We start from the raw sequence: 6,000 nt of genomic DNA on the forward strand, positions 1-6,000 counted from the left end.
GTCTTATTATTTAAGAAATATATTCTGTAAGGCCACAGCTGTCATAGGTAGTGATTCCTGTGGTGGATTTGAGCAAAGTTAATTGAAAACCTTCTGGAAAGGATTCACCATTCTAGATGCCATTCATGAGAGAAGATCAAAATACCAACATTAAAAGGAGGTTGGAAAAAGGTGATTCCAACTCTCGTGGATGAGTTTGAGGGATTTAAGACTTCAGAGGAGAAAATAACTGCAGATGTGGCAAAAATAGCAGGAGCACTAGGATTAGCAGTGGAGCCTGAAGATGGGACTGCATTGCTGTGATCTCATGGCCAAACTTGAACGGATGAGGAGCCGCTTCTTACGGGTGAGCAAAGAAAGTGTTTCTTCAGATGGAATCTACTCCTGGTGAAGATGCTGTGAGCACTGTTGAAATGACAACAAAGGATTTAGAATATTACAGAAACTTAGTTGATAAAGCAGCAGGAGAGTTTGAGAGAACTGACTCTAACTTTGAAAGAAGTTCTACTGTTACCCACAGTGTCATATGCTACAGAGAATTTTTTTTTGTGAAAGAAAGAGTTAATGTGGCAAACTTCCTTCCTTTATTGATTAATTGATTGACAGGGTTTTGCCCTGTCACCCAGGCTGGAGAACAGTGGGGTGATCATAGCTCATTGCAGCCTCGAACTCCTGGACTCAAGCGATCCTCCCAAGTAGCTGAGACTACAGGTGTGCCCTGCCATGCACAGACAATTTTTTTTTTTATTTTTGGAAGAGGCAAGATCTCACTGTTTTGCCCAGCTGCTCTCAAGCTCCTGGCCTCAAGTGATCCTCCTGCCTTGGCCTCCCACAGTGCTAGGTAGGACTGCAGGCATGAGCCACCACACCTGGCCTCATTGTTGTCCTGTTTTAAGAAACTACCACAGCCGTCCGCCCTTCAGGAACCACCACACTGATCAGTCAGCAGCCATCACCGTCAAGACAAGACTCCGCACCAGCAAAAAGATTGCAACTCACTGAAGGCTCAGATGATCGCTACCATTTTTTAGCAATTAAGTGGTTTTTAATTAAGGGATTTACGTTTTGTTTTTAGACAGTGCTATTGCACACTTAATAGACTGCAGTCTGGTATAGATACAACTTTTACATACACCGGGAATCAAAAAATTGGTGTGACTTGCTTTATTGCGATGTTTGCTTTCTTGGACGGTGTGGACCAAACCCGCACTATCTCTGAGGTGCCTGTGTGGGGATGTGCTGGAAGGTAGGACTGGCTTCCTGTTTAAACGCAGCTTCCAAAGCTTTTATTTTTATCTTCACACCTTGCTTTACATGTGTCAGAGATCAACTGGACCTGCTGGAGTGACAGCAGGTGTGCTGTTGGCCCTGCAGTGAAATGCCTTCCACCTGCTCTCAGGCCCAGAAGATGTGGACTGTCAGGGCCGAGTTCCTGCTGTGAGATGAGCCCTGGGGGGCTTGAGAGACCCAGCCCTGCCCTAGTTGCCACCACCCAGGCTTCTCACCTCCCTGCCAAAGGGAAGGCAGTCGTTGGAAATGAAGGAGCCTTTCCCAGCACTGTCCTCACGTGGCTTTGAGTTACTGTCTAGTTTTCTTTCATTTTAACTTAAGGAACTTCTGTTAGCATTTCCTATAGGGCCAGTAATGAGCTCCTTCAGTTTTTGTTTATCTGGGAATGTCTTAATTTCTTGCATATTTTTGAAAGACAGTTTTTGGAATATAAAACTCTCAGTTGACAAATTATTTTTCTTTCAGTACTTTAAACTACTTTCCCATTGCTTTATTCTTTTTAAAAATCTTCTTACTGCTTTCTGACATCAAATGTTTCTGATGATTAATCTGCTGATAATCGTATGGGGCGTCTCTTGTATGTTATGAGTCCCTTCTCTCTTGCTACTTTCAAGATTCTTTTTTTTTTTTTTTTGTCTTTTGACAATTTGAGTATAATGTGTATTGGTATGGGTCTCAGACTTTATTCTACTTAGAGGTCAAGTTTCTTAAATTTGTGAATTCATGTGTAGAAGCAAATGTGGGCCATTTTCAACCATTATTTCTTTCAATCATCTGTTTTGCTTTTCTCTCTCCTCCTTCTGGGAATTCCATAACGTGTGTTTTTCTGCTTGATGGTGTCCCACAGGTCTGTTAGGCTCTGCTAACTTTTCTTCCTTCTTTTTTCTTTCTACTCCTCAGATGAGATAATTTCATTTGTTCTTTTTTCAAGTTCACTCATCTTTCTTTTGTCTGCTGAAATCAAATTGCTGTTGAACACCTATAGTGAATTTTTCATTTCAGTTGTTGTACTTTCAGCTCCAGAATTTCTGTTTGGTACTTTCAAAAATTCTGATCTCTTTGTTAATATTGTCATTTTGTTCATATATCATTTTCCTGATCTCCTTTAGTGGTTTTGCTTATGTTTTCCTTTAGTTATTTGAGCACGTTTTAAACTTTTTTGTGTAGTAAGTCTGATGTCTGGGCTTCCTCAGGAATGGTTTCTGTTTAATATTTTTTTACTTGAATGAGCCATGTTTTCCTCTTTGTTTGTACACATTGTGGGGTGTGTGTGTGTGTGTGTGTGTGTGTGTGTGTGTGTGTGAGAGAGAGAGAGAGAGAGAGAGAGAGAGAGAGAGAGAGAATTGGGCATCTTACTGTTATAATGTGGTAACTCTGACATTCAGAATCTTTACCTTCTCCAGGGGTTGCTGGTTTTTGTAAAAATTGTTGAAGCATGTAGCACCAGTCCATTTGTTTGAGACTTTTCCAAACTTTTTTTATAAGACTATTCCTTGTCATGTGTAATTGCTGAAGTCTTTGTTCCTTTACTTTGTGTTCAGCTAATGTTTGGACAGAGATTTCCTTGAAGGCCAAGGGGTCTCCTGGTCTTTGCAGACTGTCTTTGTGCACTCCTTCAAAATCAGTGAAGCTTGCTCAGAGCCCAGGGATCAGCATGAGGTGAAAGTCTAGGTCCTCTCAGAACTTTGTGAGCACACATTGTCCCTGAGCATGTAAATTCCCCTGCAGACACAGCTGCTTTTGAATATCCCAATTTCTCAGAGTCTCACTCCAGCTTCCAGTCTGGGCCTCAGGTGGTCTATTGTATGTCTCCACTCATAATCTTTCACCCCAGGCATCGGTGAGTCTGCAGTCATCTTGCAGCTTTCATGAACATTGTCCCCCTGTGTTCCCACCTGTGTGTGTTCTGTGCTATGTGACACAGACTAGTGAGTCAGTCCTTCAGGTATCTCCCAGACAGTATAGAAGAGATGTGCATAACAATTTGCAAGTAATATCTGCTCTGATTCTTTCAGCACCAGGGAAGGAACTGGAAACGAGGCTGGTTGCTGCTGCTTCAAGACTGATACAGCCACCACACTGGGAAGAAGGTGGGACCAGGGTAAGTAAAAACACAACAGAAATTTTCACTTTGAAGATGGCATTTTCTTGATCGGGCATTCACTTGGTTGCTGTAAACCTTTGACTGTTTTCCAGTACTCAGACAAAAGTGGTTCAAAAAATTTCTTTTTATTTTTTAATGTTCTGTGGGAAAAGGAAAGCTTAGAGCTTCCTAGTCTGCCAGTTTTCTGATGTCTGTCCTTCAGCAAACTCTGTAATCCTGTGTTAGCATGTCCCCGTACCTATTTTGGCTGAAAGCCTCCTCAGACCATTGTGGCGTGCGGCAGAGTAAACACAAACCCCCTGGGTGGGCTGCTGTGTGCACGGCAGTGACCCGCGTGGACACGCCAGTGTGGCCGCCACCCAGACGCCATTTTGGTGTTTCTGTGGAGAAGCTGAAGGACGGCAATTGTAAACGGGCCCAGAATCCTTCTGGAGAAAGCCTGCTGTGCAGCCACACTCCTCCTTTCCTTGGAACTTTACCCAAAACCATTTTGAATTTTCCACAGCTAGTTTACCAGTCTGGTGGATTACTATTTTTTACCCGTTTGTGTGTGTGTGCTTGTGCACACATGTAGGCTAGGGAGGGGGACGGGGGGTGAATAACTCTTCTTCTTTGCCTAAAATGGCAGAGAAATGCCCACCTCGCCCCCACCCCAACCCACCCCTTTCTACCTCCCACACTAAGAATCTCAAGACCTGACCTCATTGTTTCTCCTGAGGAGCTCACGGTTTGGTGGGCTCCTTCCAGAACCCTCACAGCCTCCCGCGGAGCAGGTCTTCCCACCCAGCCTCGCTCTCCTGCCGGCCTTGGCTCCCGTGTTCCCTTCCTGGGATCCGCCGTCCAGTCAGCAGCAGGGCTGCAGAGACGACAGAGCTTGGTGTCTTTCCGGGTCAACGAAGCTTCCACTGTGACCAGGGACAGTGCCCAGAGCCCTCCTTTTCAAACATGAAATGTAGAGAATCCCGAGAGAGATGCAGCGAAGGAGGGAAAGTCGGCCGGATGGGCTCCGCCCTTCCAGTCATCTGTCCCTTCGGCGCCTGTACACAACGTGGGACCTGTTGACAATGAGCGTCAGATGTAAGAGCTGACGGAAGAACACCCAGACAGGGAGGGGGTGAAAGGAGGAGACTCTTGACAGGGACCTCCTCTTTCCCCCAGCCTGGCCTTGTGAGACAGGGAGCCCGAGGGCTGTTGGGGTCACATTTAGTGTTGCGGCCTGAAAACCAAAGGAGACACAGAGGTGTGCGAACCATTAGCACCAGGACGAAGACAGCTGAGCCAGGCACAGAGGGCAGCTCTGCATTGGGGCCACCACCTTCCGGCTGAAGCTGAGGCCCGGCCGCCAGGGCGGCTGCTTGCCCGACCCGTCTGCGCCTTCCAGCCCCAGCCCCACAGGGATCCGGGAAGGGAAGGAACCTCCCCAAGGTGTCCAGGACTGGACACTGGACGGTCGGATGGAGGAGGGGAGAAAGGGATGGAGAGAGGAAGGGGAGAGAGAAGGGAGGGAGGGACGGAGGGGCTGGGGCAGGGACAGAGGAAGGGAGAAAAAGAGGTTGTCTCAGCCCCGGCAGGAAGGCCACGCTCACCTTAGGATGAGTGGGGCTAGGGGTGGAGGTGACCATCTAGTGTTGGTTGGCCTCAGCAGGTGAGGGGGTGGCAGGGTTCCCTCCTTTTCCTTCTCTCCGTCCCTCCGTTCTGTCCCTCCCTTTGGTGCTTCGGGCTGAGCATAGGAAGAGAGCGGAGCTCTTGGAAACAGGAAAGCTGAAGATAAACCCCAAAGCTTCCTTTGTCTCCCCTTAATCTGCTTTAGGCTCCCGCTGGCTCCTCCTAATCCAGTGAGTCCTTGCATGAAAGGCGCTTGGGGTGTTAAACTGCTATTTACCGGCAAGTGGCAGGTGGCAGGTGGGGCAAAGGGCAAGAGGAGCCCGTCTGTGGGAACAAGAGCTAGGAAGCCTTCCTTCCCCCTGCCCCCTGGCGAGGGCCCCTGACGCCCTGTCGTCAGTGTCTCGGCCGGTGCCTTCCAGACTGCTGCCATAAACCGCTGGGGGACTGGGAAATCAGTTTAGTGGATTTCAGCCAGCATTGCTGAGCTGTGGGGGTTGGTGCCCCATGGGAGGGTAGAATAGAAAGCAACAGGAGGCTTTGCAGGTAGCCAAAGGAAGTATTGCTTCCTGAAACCTGCTTTAGATGAGAGAGAGAGAGAGAGAGAGAGAGAGAGAGAGAGAGAGAGAGAGAGAACACTTAGCTGCAATAGAAAATGCACTTTTACTGCGGGCCATGAGCAGAGAAGTTTGAAAGCCTCTCTGATGTATCAGATGCTTCCACAAGAAGAGTCCCCATGGTGTCTGGATCATGAGAAATGATAACTCACAGGGGACTTGGGGACAGGAGTTCTTGGCCGTGTGACAGAGAAGGCAGCAGAGAGGTGGGAGGTGGGAGGGCAGCCTGTAGGACTCAGTGTCCCAGCATCTGCTGCTGCTGTGCCTGCAGCCAGGACCCTCCCCCCAGGGACAGGGACAGGGACAGGGACAGGGGGAGGAGCAGATGAGGGAACCGAAGGCCCCTGTGATGAGGTCCGGAGGGAGAAGGGCAACAGAAAGGCGGTG

The sequence above is a fragment of the Lemur catta genome, unplaced genomic scaffold, assembly GCF_020740605.2.
Source record: "Lemur catta isolate mLemCat1 unplaced genomic scaffold, mLemCat1.pri scaffold_43_ctg1, whole genome shotgun sequence".
In the NCBI taxonomy this organism is placed as follows: domain Eukaryota; kingdom Metazoa; phylum Chordata; class Mammalia; order Primates; family Lemuridae; genus Lemur; species Lemur catta.